Below are 15,810 nucleotides of genomic sequence, written 5' to 3'. Positions count from 1 at the left end.
TTCGGGTCCTAAATGAGAGGTCATAGGTACCAGAGCCACAGTCACCATCATATAATACAAATGAGAAACAAGCCCTCGTCGGTCCAAGCCTCTAAGATTGCTTGTTGCTGTCACCCCCAAATAATACCATGACTTACCCATATGCCTGTCTTTTAGATCCAGGTTAAGATTTAAACACCACAAATAAATTCTGAGTCTTCAATTCTGCCACTTGTCAAATTATGAAATCACCAGGCAGAGATGTCTGAAACCAGTTCCAACCAGCGCTCAAACAGCTGCTAAGTCTCAGGAAACCGGTCAAATTCTATTCGAGATGGTGAGTCACACTAGGGCATTGCTATTCCCGTTTCTACAGGATTGACTACTGCCTTGGAATAGAAACAGCACAGACTGCAGACCAAATCCCACACCAGGCTCTTCTGTCCTTTGCCCTCTGTAGGGTGGTGAGTTTTCATGTCAGCTTGGCTAGACTAGGGTAGTAATGGTACACTGTTGGAGCGTGGAAGAACACAGCGGTTTGAGCACTCACATAAGGTGTTTCAGAGCTGTGGTTAGCAGCAACAACCACTCTCAAGGCTTTAACACCTAAAACTCAGATTTCCTGGGGAGGGCAGAATTCTCTCCCTTAAAGTGGGAGCACCAACTCCTGCCTGAGCATCTAGCCCTCTGGTTTGTCTTCCAAACATGTCAATCACTCCTTAATGAATGTCCCCCTACCGCTGCCACCCTGTACCTCCTCTGACTCTGCAGAAAGACTCCAAGAGTTTGCATTCCTAGGTCTGAACTATCCTCATATTTATTGAACAGTCAGGCCAAGAAGGGAGCCTTGGATAGATGGAAGCATTCCCCCAGTTAGGACTATAGCCTAAAGAGAGTGATCTGGCCCCCTCCATCCCCTACCCCTGTTCTGTCTTCATTATGCACCCCTGGCTGCTTTGCCTCTTTAAGATCAGCCCTGAATATGACTTCCAAATCTGTACCCCGACCCACCAAAAATTAAATTAAATTAAATTAATAAAAAGTTATTGTTCTGAGATAAATAACTCACATATCTCAGGCTGGTCCCAAACTCACCACGTGGCCAGAGATGGCCTTGAACTGTCAAACCTCCTGCATCCATCTCTTGAATGCTGCAGTTAAAAGTATGCACCATCAAGCCCACCCATTTTTATACAAGGCTGAGGATAAGATCCAGGTCCTCAAGCTTGGCAGGCAAACCCTCCACTAACTAAGCTACATCCCCAGCACACTTCCCAGCAGCCTAGCAGAGAGGTTTGTTGGGATGTAAAAACTTTTCACTAAGCATTCATCAAATAGAACTGTCCACTCCAGAAAGTTCCTTCATGTCCCTTCTTAGCCAATCTTCCTCATCCGAAAGCAACCACTGCTCTGAAATAAGCTAAATTTGAAAAACAGGTGATGTGGATCAATGAAAGCCCATTGCTTTTGGTTGCTTTTCTCTGGTGCTAAGTATTGAACTCAAGGTTTCTAGCATGCTAAGCAAGTGCTCTACCACTGAACTACAGCCCTAGTCCCCAACTGATTCATTCAGTCATCCCGCTGATGAGCAAACGGAAAGTCAATAATTACATTTAATTCTTTACAGATCAAATCGACATTATTTTATCTTTTTTATTGCTTTCTTTGTTGCATGCATGTGTAGAATGCATGTGTGCCACAGTGCACATGGGGAGGTCAAAGGACGACCTTTGGAAGTCAGTTCTCTCCTTCTACCATGTGGATCCTGTGGATCGAACTCAGGTCATCAGGCATGGCAGCAAGGGCCTTTACCAGCTGAGGAATCTCCTAGTCCTCTATTCTATTTTTTGCTAGGATATATTAGTTATATAAATCTTTTTCATTATGACACTTACATACATGCCAATCACGTGTTTTGCTCATAATCGTCCTTGTCTTCCAGATCATCCGTGCTCTTTCCAGCTAGTCCTCACACAGGAGGATGTGATAAAGAAAGAATGGGTGGAATCTCACAATGCGTAGAATGTGGAGGGGGATTTAGGAATCTAGTAGGAGTCTAGGAATGCAATGATAGTTTAACTCTGAAAATCTGCCCGTGTAATAATCATCATGTTAGCATGATTTAAAAAAGCACTGATCATCTCAACAGCTGTAGGACAAACAAACATGACAAACCCCAATACTCTTTCATAATTAAAAAAAAAAGAAAAAGGAGGAAACGGAAAGCAAAAATACCAAAGCAAATAAAATAGAATTTTTGTGGGTAGAGGGTGTAGTTCGTAGGTCTTGAGCTTGTCTAGTACGTGCACGGGGCCACTCCAAGGACTACAATAAATAAATAAACAAATAAATAATAAACCAACCAAAGAAAAGGGGTGGCATCTATGAAACCCACAGCTGACCAGGTACTTACTGGAGAAAGACATGCTACACTGTTTCTGCATTAAGTCCAGGAACAGGACCTTCTATGCATCAATGTACTTGGCTGTGCACCATACATGTCTGTGCATCATTGTACATGTCTGTGCACCATAAACGTCTATGCATCATTGTACACACCTGTGCACCCTACATGTCTATACACCAGTGTACATATCTGTGCACCATACATGTCTGCACATTATTGTACATGTCTATGCATTATTGTATTGGAGGATCCTACCAGGGCAACTGGAGAGCAAAAGTAAAGATAGCAAAAGAGAAAGAGGTAAAACTCCCTGCTCACAGTTGATCTTGTATGAACAGAATTCTAAGCCTCCTCCCTCTCTGTGATAAACAAATAAGCTGATAAGCAAGATCAGCAAAGTACTACGGTACAAGACCATTATGCAGTTCCCAACTGTAAAGTAGTTATGGTACACACCTGTAATGCAGGTAATGGGAGGTACACACCTGTAATGGGAGGCAGAGATGGGTGGGTAGGCATCAACTCAAGTTCAAGGCCAGCCTGATCTACGTAGGGAGAACCAGCAAGTCAGGGTGAGGTGGCAAGATCTTGACCCCTATTTTTTTTTAAAAAAAAGACTTATATATTTATTTTATTTACATGTATGTGCGTTTACCTTTGTGAGTTGTGTGTGCACCATGTGTCTGCATGAACCCTCAAAGGCGAGAAGAGGACATAGGATCTCTTGGAGTTCCATGTGGTTGTGAGCCGTGATGTAGATGCTAGGAACCAAACTCAGGTCCTCTGCAAGAGCAGCAAGCATTCTTACCCACTGGACCATCTCTCCAGTCTCTTCTCAGCCAATTTTCTTAATTGACTGTGTTTTCTTACAATAGCAAGTAAATAACCCAAAATGAAATCAAGAAAACAATTTCATTTAGAGTAGTAGAAAAGAAAATTAAGTAGCACTTTTCCTTCCTTTTTTTTAATATTTATTTATTATGTATACAATATTCTGTCTGCGTGTATGCCTGAAGACCAGAAGAGGGCACCAGACCTCATATCAGATGGCTGTGAGCCACCATGTGGTTGCTGGGAATTGAACTCAGGACCTTTGGAAGAGCGGGCAATGCTCTTAACCACTAAGCCATCTCTCCAGCCACCTTCCTTCCTTTTTTTATTCCTTCCTCCACTCCCCGCTTTTTGTTTTTGTTTCTGTTTTTTGAGTCAGGGTTTCTCTGTGTAACAGCTCTAACTGTCCTGGAACTAGCTCTTGTAGACCAGGATGGCCTCGCACTCACATTGATCCTGCCTATTATGTCTCCCAAGTGCTGGAATTAAAGGCGTGCACCACCACTACCCAACTTCACCTCCAATTTTAAAACAAGTCTCACTTTATAGCCCTGGCTGGCCTGGAGTCCATTATGTAGAACAGGTTAGCTTTGGGCTCACAAAGATTGGCCTATCTCTGCCCCCGAAGTGCTGGAACTAAAGTGTATACCATTACACTCAACAGAAATTGCTTTTTTTTAAAAAAAAAACAAACAAAACAAAACAAAACTTTTTATGGCTTCTTTGTGGGTTTCAAATCATGCATCTTGATCCCACTCTTCTCCCTCCCCTTTGCATCTTCCTTCTTCCTTGGCAACCTCCCACACCAAGATAAAACAAAATAAAATTTTAAAGAGTCACACAGTATACCTTTTTGTTATAAGGAGGCCGCTTGTTCATTTCCCCCACTGCTCAGACTCCCAAAATAATCACATAGAAACCATATTATTTAAATCACTGCTTGGCCCAATAGTTCTAGTTTCTTATTTGCTAACTCTTACATCTTAATTTAACCCATCTCCATTAATCTGTGCATCATCACGAGGTTGTGACCTACCAGCAAAGTTTCAGCATGTCTGTCTCCGGCAGCAGCTCCATGGCTTCTCTCTGACTCTGCCTTCTTCCTCCCATCATTCGGTTTAATTTTCCCCACCTAGATCTGTTCTACCCTATCAGGCTAAGCCAGTTTTCTTTATTCATTAATGGTCTTCACAGCATACAGAGGAGAATCTCACATCACCATTTGGTCTATACATCTTTACTTGCAAGTGTTTATTGCAATGAGTCATTGGTCTTGTTCGAGACCTCTGATTTCTGATACGCGTATAGACGCTGGGCCCTCACTGGCACTCCTCTTGGATATCCTGTTTCTATCCTGTCTCATGGAGATCCAACAACTTTGGGTCTGCAAGACAGGCCCCTTCACATGCTCCAGCAGATCATAGATGGAATGGATGTTGGATGGACCAACTCATAGCCCTGGTTCTGGGCCTGAGTGGTTGCCAAGTTAGTCAGCCCACCAGCTCTCCCTCATCCTCAACACTAGGTGGAGCTCCCCAGTACCTCCCATGCTAGCTCACCCTAAGTACTAAGCAGCTCCCGCTCTCACATCCTCAGGGCTGGTTCATCTACACCTATACCACCAGGACCAGCTCTACCGAGTTGTCTACCGTATTGTCCAGGTGAGGTGCCGGGACCACTCTACCGAGTGCAGCTGGTGAAAGGCAGGGCCTGCTTTCCTACCTGCCGCAGGCAGTGAGGGATGGGGTGGGAGGTTACCCTCCTTGCTCACACCAGTATGGCAGATGGGGGGAAGGGTCAGATCTCTCACACTCATGTTCTCAGGAATGACTCACCCATACCCTTATGGACAGGGTCAGCTCTACTGTGCTGCCCAGGTAAGGTGCAGACACTGTTCTTAAGTGCTGCAGCTGGTAAGGGACAGGGTCAGCTTTTCCGCCTGCCCTCAGTTGGCTAAGGAATAGGTAAGGGAGGGCATCTTTCCCTCGCCCTAGCCATTACATAGCAGATGAGGGGTGCGAGGCCAGCTATCCCACCTTTGTGATCTCAGGGCAGGCTCACCTGTGCCCCTGTCCGCAGGCTCAGCACTACTGTGATGCCCAGGTGAGGTGCAGGGCCTGTTCTCCCTAGTGCTACAGCAGTGAAGGGGAGGGCCACCTCTTCCACTCTCGTGACACAGAAGCCTGCTCTCCCACTTGCAGAAGTCAGCCAAGGGTAAAGGGTAAGGAAGGGGGGGATCTCTCTCCCTCACCTACACTGTGGCATGACAACTGAGTAGTGGGGCCAGCTCTCCAACCCTCACACCCTCAGACCTCCCACCTGAGCACCCAACAGCAGGGCTAGCTGCTCAGGAGAGGTGCAGGGCTGCTTTTCTGAGTGCTGCAGCCTATGAGGCGCTGGGCCAGTTCATAGGTTCTCATGACCTTCCTCCTGCACAAGTGATAAATGCCAGGGGTGGGGGGGGCAGTAGAGGGCATCTCCCCTCCCCCTCGCTCACGCCACCGTGTGGCAGATGAGGGCCAGGGCCAGATCTCCCATGCTCCCATTCTCAGACAGGCTCACCTGTGTCCCTGTCAAAAGGGTCAGCTTCCCTGTGCTGCCCCTGCAAGGTGTAGGGCCTGCTCTCCCTGGTGCTCCAGCTGGGCCAGCTCTCACCTTCTGCAGTTGGCTAGCGGTCAGGGGAGAGCGTCTTTCACTTGCCCTCATCAGCACATGGCAGACAAGGGAGTGGGGCACCAGCTTTCCTACTCTCACACCTTCGGAGCCAGTCAGTCTGCACACCTGCCAACAGGGTCAACTCTGCCCAGGTGAGATGCAGGACCTGTTCTCTTGAGTGTTGCTCTTGGTGAGGGGCAGGGCCACCTTGGTGTAGCCCCATCATCTCAGCCTTTGATGGTAACCAGAGCCATGGACATCAGTACAGACCACTGCTGCTGTTGTCTAAGGTTTTCTGTCCCACCAGGTCCCACAGCTATTTAGCCCCAATGAAATGCACACAGAGGTCTGTATTAGTTTTAAACTGATTGACCCATTATCTCAGGCTTCTTATTAACCCTTATAACTTATATTCCTATTATTCTTGTTTATGCTAGCCATGTGGCTTGGTACCTTTTTCAGCGAGGCAGCCACATCTTACTTCTTCTGTGGCTGGGTCACAACTGCGGACCAAGCTATCCTCTTCCCAGAATTCTCCTGTTCTTGTCACCCTGCCTCTACTTCCTGCCTGGTTGTTGCGCCTAGACTTCCTGCCTGGTTACTGGCCAATCAGTATTTTATTAAAATACAATTGACAGGGTATACACCATTGTCCCACAGCAGGCTGCAGCAGGGCCACAGGTGCAGACAAGGCCCCTTGGCGGCAGCACAGGCCTGGGCATCACCAAGGCCCCAGGTGACAAGCAGGCCACCTACCTACCTCAGTCTACTCCTCGCTGCCTCAGTCTTCACCTCTTTAGATCTGTCTCTCTCATTGACAGAAGATGAGCCATTCTGTCTGTCTTTCTGTCTCTCTCTTCCATACCTCATTCTATATTTGCTCCAGGTAGGCCTGTGTTGTCTCCTCACGGCCCAGGAGGTCTTTGTTTCCCCTTCAGTCTCAATCCAGAAATGACTTTAAGCAAAGAACTGTAAAAATGATCTAGGGCCAGGAAATGACTCCGTGAGCAAATGTGTCTGCTGCCAAGCTTAACGACCTGAGTTCAATCCCTGGGATTTACAGGAAGATGCCTTCTGTCCATAAATTGGAAGACTTCTTTGGGGAGTCTGCTTTGTTTGCTTTTGCTGTGATGATGATGGTGGTGGTAGTGGCAACAATGGCTTTGTTGTTGCTGCTGTTTTGTTTTTGGCGCTTAGTCTTGTATGGCTAAGGAGAGCCTTGAACTCCTTACACAGCTGAGGAGTACCTTAAACTTCTCATCCTGTCTGTCTCCACCTCTTGAGCACTGGAATGACAGGAGTGCGTCGCCGCCGTGACCAGATTAATGTCAGCGTGCTGAGCAAGTACTCACTACCACCAGAGTTATACCCCGGCCCGAAGGCTTGCATTATTAAGATGCCGGCCTCACTCAAATGAATGTTCAACCTCAGTACAAGGTTTCTTTGTTTATTTTGTGTTGCTATAACAAAATATTTGTGTCTGGGTACCTGAGAAGTCAAGATGTTTATTTGTCTTGCCACTCCGGTGTTGAACGGCCTAAAGAGTGTGTCCTGGCATCCTGGTAAAGTGATCTGATGGCTTCACAAGGTGGGAAGGGAGCAGAACGGAAACTGGCCATTTGAGAAGACACCAGACCTGCGGAGTGGCCTCACTTATGGCCGCCTGAACTAGAGAGGACTGAAGCCCAGTCTGCTCCACAAGACCAGCGCGAGTTCACCCATTAAGGTGCAGCCCCTGTGGTCTGATTACCACCCACTGGATCGTGGCACCTCTCCGAGGTCCCCACTGAACACTGCCACCCTGAAGACAAGCTTCCAGCCCATGAGCATTTGAAGAGCACAGTCAAACCTTACACTGATCAGGGTTCCAGATGTCTGCTTTATAAAACTTGGCCAAGAGACCCAAAAATTCGTGTACCCTTGCAAATAAACTAAAATAGCTCAAATAATTTTGGAAAGGAAGGATAAAGTGGGAGGACACACATTTTCTTGTTTTTAAAATATACTACACATCTGGGGGCTGGCCAGATGGCTCGGGAGGTAGAGGCATTTGTCTCCAGATTTGATGGCTTGGGTCCCATTGGAACACACGTGGAAGAAGGAGAGAGCCAACTCCTAGAAACTGACTTCTGACCTCACACGTTCACATGAAATGCGTGCATCCATGCCATGCTATTTCTATTTTAAAGTGATGCATGGAAAAAACTGAAAAGACAATCCACGGGAAAAGAAAAAATATTTTAACACTGAACATCTGAAAATCTTAGTGCTGACTTAGGGTCAGATCACCAACTTGCTATGGCCAACATTCAACTGGAACGTAGGGGACACGCCAGGCCGGACGAACCAGAAGATGGATCGTGAACAGCTGATGAACCCAGCTGTACGCAGAGAGCAGAAGAGAACCGCTGGAAATAAGAGGAGGGAGATCATCAAACAACCCTTTACAAATGCAGAAGGCAGATGGGAGAAAATGAAAAGAGCTACACAGGAGGCTTCAAAGGAGATGCTTGGTTATGCAGAAAGGGCAGCGCCAGTAGAACGAAAGGCTTCCTGCAAAGATGATCAACCTGGCGGAAGAAAGAAGGAAGCTAAAGAGTAAACGAAGAGGCAATCCGCAGGTAGCAAAACACCACAGCTGTCTGTGCATCTGGGCAGGGAGGTCAAAAGAAGAGCAAAGAAGGATGGAGAGCTGTATAAGCAAGGTCTACGCAAGGAGGTCTAAGAGGCTAGACTCCACAATAAAACATATCTCCTCTACAAAACTATCGGATGGATAACTGCCAGATATGCTCCTCAGATCTGGGTGTTTAAAGACGGGCGAGGTCACTTATTAACAGAACCAAGGGAAGTAGAGCAAAGATGGAGACAATACTTTAACACCCTACACAATGACCCTAATGCTGCCAACGTAGATCACAATGAGAAACACTTTGGCAGCCACTCGAACACCAGAGACGAAAAGGAAATATTAAATATTGACAGGAGCAAGAGAGAGGGAGCTAGCAAGAGAGCGAAAGGCAGGGAGGCCCCAGGAGTGGATGACGTCATGGTGGAGGAGCTGGAAGTGGCTGTGATCAGCTCGAGAGGCACTTCTCAGACCCTTCAGAGAGATACAGGAACACAAAGTGATTCCCATGGAATGGAAGCACTCAGCCAGAATTCCCATGCACAGTAAGAAGGACAAGCCGACTGCTCGGATTACAGGGACATTAGTTTGTTGTGTCATAGAAGATCTTCTCCCCCATTATCCTGCAAAGGATCAAGGGCAGAACAGAGGAAATCCTAGCAGAGGCCCAGTGTGGATTCAGAGCTAACAGGAGCACAAGTGAGCAGATCTTCACTTTGAGGCAACTGGCAGAAAAATATGAAGAATTTGGAGAAGACTTACATGTCTGTTACATCAACTTCAGGAAGGCATTCGATAGCATTCGGAGGAAAGGACTTTGGGAAACCATGAGGTTCTACAGGAACCCAGAGGAAATCATAAGAATACTAGAAAATGCCTCTAAAGATGCCTTTGCAACAGTCAAAGTCTGTGAAGAGCTAAGTGATCAGTTTAAGACAATCAGAAGAATGTTGCAGGGATGTGTCCTCTCACTACCGCTCTTTAATATATTCCTGGAACTGCCGGGCAGTGGTGACACACACCTTTAATCCCAGCACTTGGGAGGCAGAGGCAGGCAGATCTGGTCTACAAGAACTATGTTCCAGTGTAGCATGAGGGCTGGCTTGTTGGGGTATCTGTCCCGCCCGGTACCCCTCAGCCGGCATGCCCCAAAGAGAAATCACACACAAGACTCCATAAGGTTATAAACTAATTGGCTCATTAGGTCAGGCTTCTTGTTAACTCTTATAACATATATTACCCCATTATCCTTATCTATGTTAGCCACATGGGCTCAGTACCTTTCTCAGTGTGACAGCTTACATGTTGCCTCTTCGGTGGTCTGCGCAGGAGTGGCTGAGAGAGAGCTTCTGCTTCCAGAATACTCCCAGTCTCTTTGCTCCACCTCTACTTCCTGTCTGGCTTTCCTGCCTATGTTGCCTGCCTGGCCAATCAGCGTTTTATTAAAATATGATTGACAGAATACAGATAATTCTCCCGCACCATTTCCCTCTTTTTTTTTTTTAAACAAAGGAAAATACCCATAATCCATTTGTTGGGAATGTGGGCGTAGTATTTCAGGCTACTTCCTGCTGGTTGGGGGCGCTGATAGTCTTAAGGGGACCTAAAGAAAAGCTGCAGAGAAACTCTGTCTCAAAAAAAACATACACACACACACAAACATATACAGTGTTGTGTGTTTATCTGTGTATTCCTGAAATTAATAACAGCAACAGCCCTGAAGGATGAGGAGAGAGGCGTGCAGATAGGCGATGTGTAAATTAATAACTTGTGTTTCGTGGACGATACAAGTTACTTGCTGAAAGTCCAAATGAGCTGCAGGCCGTGGTAAATAGAGTGGTGGAAGTCAGGGAAAACCTTGTATGAAAGTCAACATCGAGACGACTGAGATGCAACACTTGGAAAGGGCGCATAAGGATTTTAACATTGTAATAAAGAATTAAAATCTCAAGTCAACAGTTAACTTTGTTTATCTGGGAGGAAACCTCAGTTCAAAGGACAGAACTATTTCAGACATCAAGAAGCAGATAGGGATAGCGAGGGCTGCATTTCAGGCACTAGGAAAGGTTTGGTCAGCAAGAGACATAACAACAACAAAATTACAAGTATATGAGACGCTTGTCTTGAGCTGCCTTCTTTACAGCTCAAAAACTGGGCAATGAAATGCTCCTCAGAACAGCGGCTGAATGTGTTTGAGACGGCATGTCTCAGGAGGATTCTAGGTGTCACATGAAGAGATAGGCTGTACAATGATGATGTTAAGAAACATCTCCATCTACAGAAGGAAGTGAACTACAGGATATGACAACGGAGCTTGAGATACTTTGGCCATGGTTTGTGAATGAATGGCGGCAGATACCCAAAGATCCTACTTGGAGGAGTGCACGGGATAAGGCGAAGACGAAGGCCCAAAAACACTGGATAGACAACTTAAAGGAAGACTGTAGAATCTTGGGTATGACAATAACACAAGCATCTAGGACTGCACAGGACATGAACAACTGGATAACCACCATAAACAGGCTGCCCACACATGCTTAGCATTGCTGGGGCATAAATGATGATGATGCTATGATGTTTGAAAAGAATCTAATATATAGATTGTATAAACTCATTATTTGCTGGGCAGGGGTGGTGCACGCCTTTAATTCCAACATTCGGGTGGCAAAGGCAGGTAGATCTCTGGGTTCAAGACCAGCCTGGTCTTCAGAGCAAGTTCCAGGACGGCCAGGACTACACAGAGAAACCCTGTCACAAAAACAAAAACAAACAAACATACAAAAAAAAAAACCCCTGAAGAACCAAAAAACTCAACTCATCAACAACAAATTAAAAAAAAAAAATCTCTGCGTAGAAACGGACAAAGTGGGAGTAGAGAGATGGCTCAGTGGATAAGAGCACCGGCTGATCTTGCAGAGAACACGGGTTCTAGTCCTAGCGCCTGACTGTGACTCACAGCTGTCTGCAGTTCCAATTCTAGAGGATCCAATACTTTCTTCTGGTTCCTGTGATAACCAAGTACACATACATATGCAAGCAAAGCACAACACAAAATAAAGGAATGTTTTCATTTTTAAATAGACATTATTTTTGAAAAGGTGATTCTCATGATTTGTTTTTTTGCTTTTTAAGACAGGGTCTGTCTGTGTAGCTCTGTCCTCAAACTCAGAGATCCACCTATCTCTGCCTCTGGGGTGCTGGGATTAAAAGTATGTGTCACTATCGCCAAGCCTCTCACATAAAATATATAAACAACCAATAAACACACAAAATAAAGATGTCCCACTCCATCATGGGACATGAAAGTCGGAAACACATCCTCCGGATGTGTCTTATTAGGGTTTTGTGGCTATGATAAACTACCATGACCAAAAGCAACTTGGCAGGAAAGGGCTTATTTCAGCATTTGGTTTCACATCACAGCCCATCACTGAACGAAGACAGGGCAGGAACCTGGAGGCAGGAGCTAATGCAGACAGAGGCCGTGAAGGAACACTGCTTACTGGCTTGCTCCTCATGACTTGCTCAACCTGCTTTTTTTTTTTAAGGTTTGTGTGTGTGTGTGTGTGTGCGTGTGTGTGTGTGTGTGTGTGTTTTGGTTTTTTTTTTTTTAAGTTTTTAGTTTTCCAAGACAGAGTTTCTCTGTAGCTTTGGAGCCATCCTGGAACTCACTCTGTAGTCCAGGCTGGCCTCTGACTGTCTCTGCCTCCCAAGAGCTAGGATTAAAGGCATACACTGCCACCTCCCAGTTTCAGCCTGCTTTCTTTTTTTTTTATTACTTTATAAATAATACCAATCAAAATTTCCACTTCCTCCCCTCCTCCCACTCCCCCCCCCACCCCGCGTCAGTCCTAAGAGAAGACAAGGCACCCTGCTCTGTGGAAAGTCCAAGGTCCTCCCTTCTACATTCAGGTTTAGGAAGGTATGCATCCAAAGAGAATAGAATCCCAAAAAGCCAGTACATTCAGTAGAGACAAATCCCAGTGCCGTTACCATTGGCCCCTCAGTCTACCCCAATTGTCAGCCACATTCAGATGGTCCAGTTTGATCCCATACTCATTCAGTCCCAGTCCAGCTTCAGCCTGCTTTCTTATAGCACCCAGGACCACCAGTGGAGGGGTGGTACTGCTCGCAGTGAGCTGGGCCCTCCCTCATCGATCACCAATTAACTAAATGCCCCACAGGTTTGGCCACAGGCCTACCTGGCAGGGCCATTTTCTAAACTGAGGTCCCCCTTTATAAACAACTCTAGCCTGTGTCAAATCGACATAAAAACTAGTAGCACAACAGCACCTAAGAGCCCAGTGGCAGAGTGTCTGCCTAGCACACCCAAGCCCTGGGGTTCAACCTCTTGAAACACTGACTTCCCCAACAAAAAATATACAGATGCAGATATGGGGGCGCTGGAACTCTCGTACGCTGCTGTCAGCACGTCAAACGGGACAGCTGTGTCAGAAAACAGTGCGGCAGCTTTTCAAAAGATGAAGTATAGAATTACCACACAACCTAGCAATTTCCCTCGAGTATAATTTCACCGAGTATATTGTATATAGTTGGAATAGAGACTGTCCCCCACAGGTTCATGTGCTGAGTCCTTGGTTCCTGGTTGGTGATAATAGTGTTGGGAGGTGGTAGAAACTTTATGACAAGGGACGTGGCTGGGTGACGTAGGTCCCTGAGGAAATGCCCTCAAAGGTGATCCTTGGGTCCCAGGTCCCTTCCTTCAACGAGAGGTGAGCCTCTTTACCCTGCCTACCACATGCTCTTGAGGGCAGGCTGTTCTACCTCAGCACAAGCCCACGGCAATGGAGCAAGAGAACCGTGGTCTAAAATCTCCGAAACCATGAACCAAATTAAATGTGCCGTCACCTTGTCGTTTGTTCTTTCTGGTGCTTGTCACGGCCATGAGGAAGCTGACACATTCCCAGGGAAACAAAAGCATATGTCTACGTAAGAAGTTGTGTAAATGTTACATGACAGCCGCGAGGGGAGCAGTCAAGCTTCGGGCTGATGCACTGACTAAGAATGTGACCTTATCCACAGGATGGGACACCAGTCACACAAGACAGAATAGAGTGCCACGGGCTATGGCTCAAAGTCCCGGAAACGTGATACTAAGAGATGAAAGCCAGTCTCAAGATGTCACGTTACCAACGGATTACATGAAACGCCCAGAATAAGAAACCCAGAGAGCAAAAGGAGATTAGTCTCAAAGGAAAGAAAAAAGAAGAAAGAAAAAAAGAAAGAAAGAAAGAAAAGAAGGGAGAGAGAGAAAGGAAGGGAGGGAGGGAAGAAAGGAGGAAGAAAGAGAGAGAGGGAGGAAGGAAGGAAGGAAAAAAAGAAAGAGAAAGAAAGAAAGAAAGAAAGAAAGAAAGAGAGAAAAGTGGTTTTCAAGGGCTGTGAGGAGAAGGGAAGAAGGAATGAGTGCTTGTGAATCCAGAATCTCTTTGGGGGGTTATGAAAATGGTCTGGAATTAGGTAGTAATTATTGTTGCATAAATCTGGACACACACACACACATTGAACTGCACACTTGAAAATGATGGGTTCTATGATATGTGAAAAGAAAAAGAGGAAGAAAGAAAGCAAGAGAAAATATATTAAAGAAATTAAAGAATTGGTTGGATCCTTTATTTTCTCAGCAAAACAACTGTTTGCTCCCCAGATCCAGAGCCCATTACCTAAGGACTTACCATTACCAGTAAAGGCTTCTTGACCTAGCCAAAGGCCAACAGCTGCTCGTTTAGTAAATGGCAAAGATTTTTGCTGATTTAGATGGAGGTAGAATTGAGGGGGAGAAAGTTAAGGGGCTACCAAAATGGCTCAGGGAGTAAGGGTGCTTGCCACCAAACCCCTACCTGAGTTTAATTCTAAGGCCACGAATGTTCAAAAAAGGAAACTGACTCCTGTAGGTTAACCTCTGACCTCCACATGCGCAGTATGTGCCCTCTCACCCCAAATGAAGAAGAGTAACATTTTTTAAATAAATTAAAAGGAAGTTTCCATTGATCTTCTAGGTCGTGAGGATCAATAAGCCAGGAGCCCTTTGTGTGTTGCCACCCTGGGTCATAATTTGCAGACCTTGGGAGCAGGATCCTTTTCTTGACTGCTCAAGTCCGTCCCCTGGTCCCCTTGCCAGCCACGTGCTTCCAGTTCCCAGGTAAAACATTTCCATGGTCTTGGCAAGTCAATTTTCTCTTCTCAGTAAGTGATTCATTATTCTCCCAGAGGCCACTCCGTGGGCACTTCCTAGACACCCACCTCACGGCAACCGCTGAGCGGGGTGGGGGGTGGGGGGGCGCTCTTTCTCATCCGAAGAAGCTCCTGCTGCGGGCGGAGCCGACAAGCTGCCCTCACAATCGACACAGACACTCATTAGATGTTGATTCAGACGGTGGAGCTCGTGGCAGCAGACAGTGGTGAAGCGGTGCCTGTCAGGGGTTGGGGTGGAGAAAGATTAGCGAACTGATGGGCAAACGCACAAAATTTCAGTTAGGCTAATGAATCGAGAGGTCGCGCACGTGTGACACAGGATGTTACCAAGCTTAGGGGTCACAACCTGTGCCCCAAACGAGCCAGTTAGGCTACCGTCCTCAACAGAGCCAAATAAAGCAGCCAGATTAATAATGAAAGGCAGAAAAGGAGATTTTTTTTAAAAAAAATTTTAATGAGGCCACCCTGGGAAGGGGAACAAAGGAATCAGCCACGTCCCCATTCCCCCAGTCCTTCTTGGGGGTCCTGAAGTGAGGTTAAAATTTAAAGGTTAAAATTTAAATAGAAGGCACAGATACACACGGGTAAGCAGTCCAGGTCAAGGTATGGTCCTGCCTCCACCATTGATCAAGCATTCTCTGCAATTTACAAATCTCTTTATGGGAGACAAGTTCCCCCTCTGGCTTCCCCTTTTCCTTCTCAGCATAAGATTCCCAGGGAAATTCCATTGCTTTGAAGTTCGTTGAGTTTGGTAGAGACATAGTCGTGTCTCTTTGAAATATCTTCTTTTCTGCCAATGTAGGAACAGGTATAAAGAAAATCCATTTTACACTTGAAAATTGCTGATAGATGTTCAAAGTTCCCACACAAATAAATAAATCTGTGAGGTAATATACTCATTAATTAATTTGCCTGATTTAGCCACTCCACTATGCATTGTACACAAATTTTATTTGTGCATTTAATACAACACACACACACACACACACACACACACACTTTGTTTAAAGAAACAAAGAAATGGCTGCCTTTTTTCTCCTTTTCTGCCTTCTCTTAATCCCCTCATTGCCAGGAGACCCTTCTTCAGTTCAGAAGA

This window comes from Myodes glareolus, chromosome 24 (genome assembly GCF_982192425.1).
Source record: "Myodes glareolus chromosome 24, mMyoGla1.1, whole genome shotgun sequence".
NCBI classification, from domain to species: domain Eukaryota; kingdom Metazoa; phylum Chordata; class Mammalia; order Rodentia; family Cricetidae; genus Myodes; species Myodes glareolus.
The sequence above is the reverse complement of the archived record's forward strand: the minus strand, read 5'-3'. Positions refer to the sequence as shown.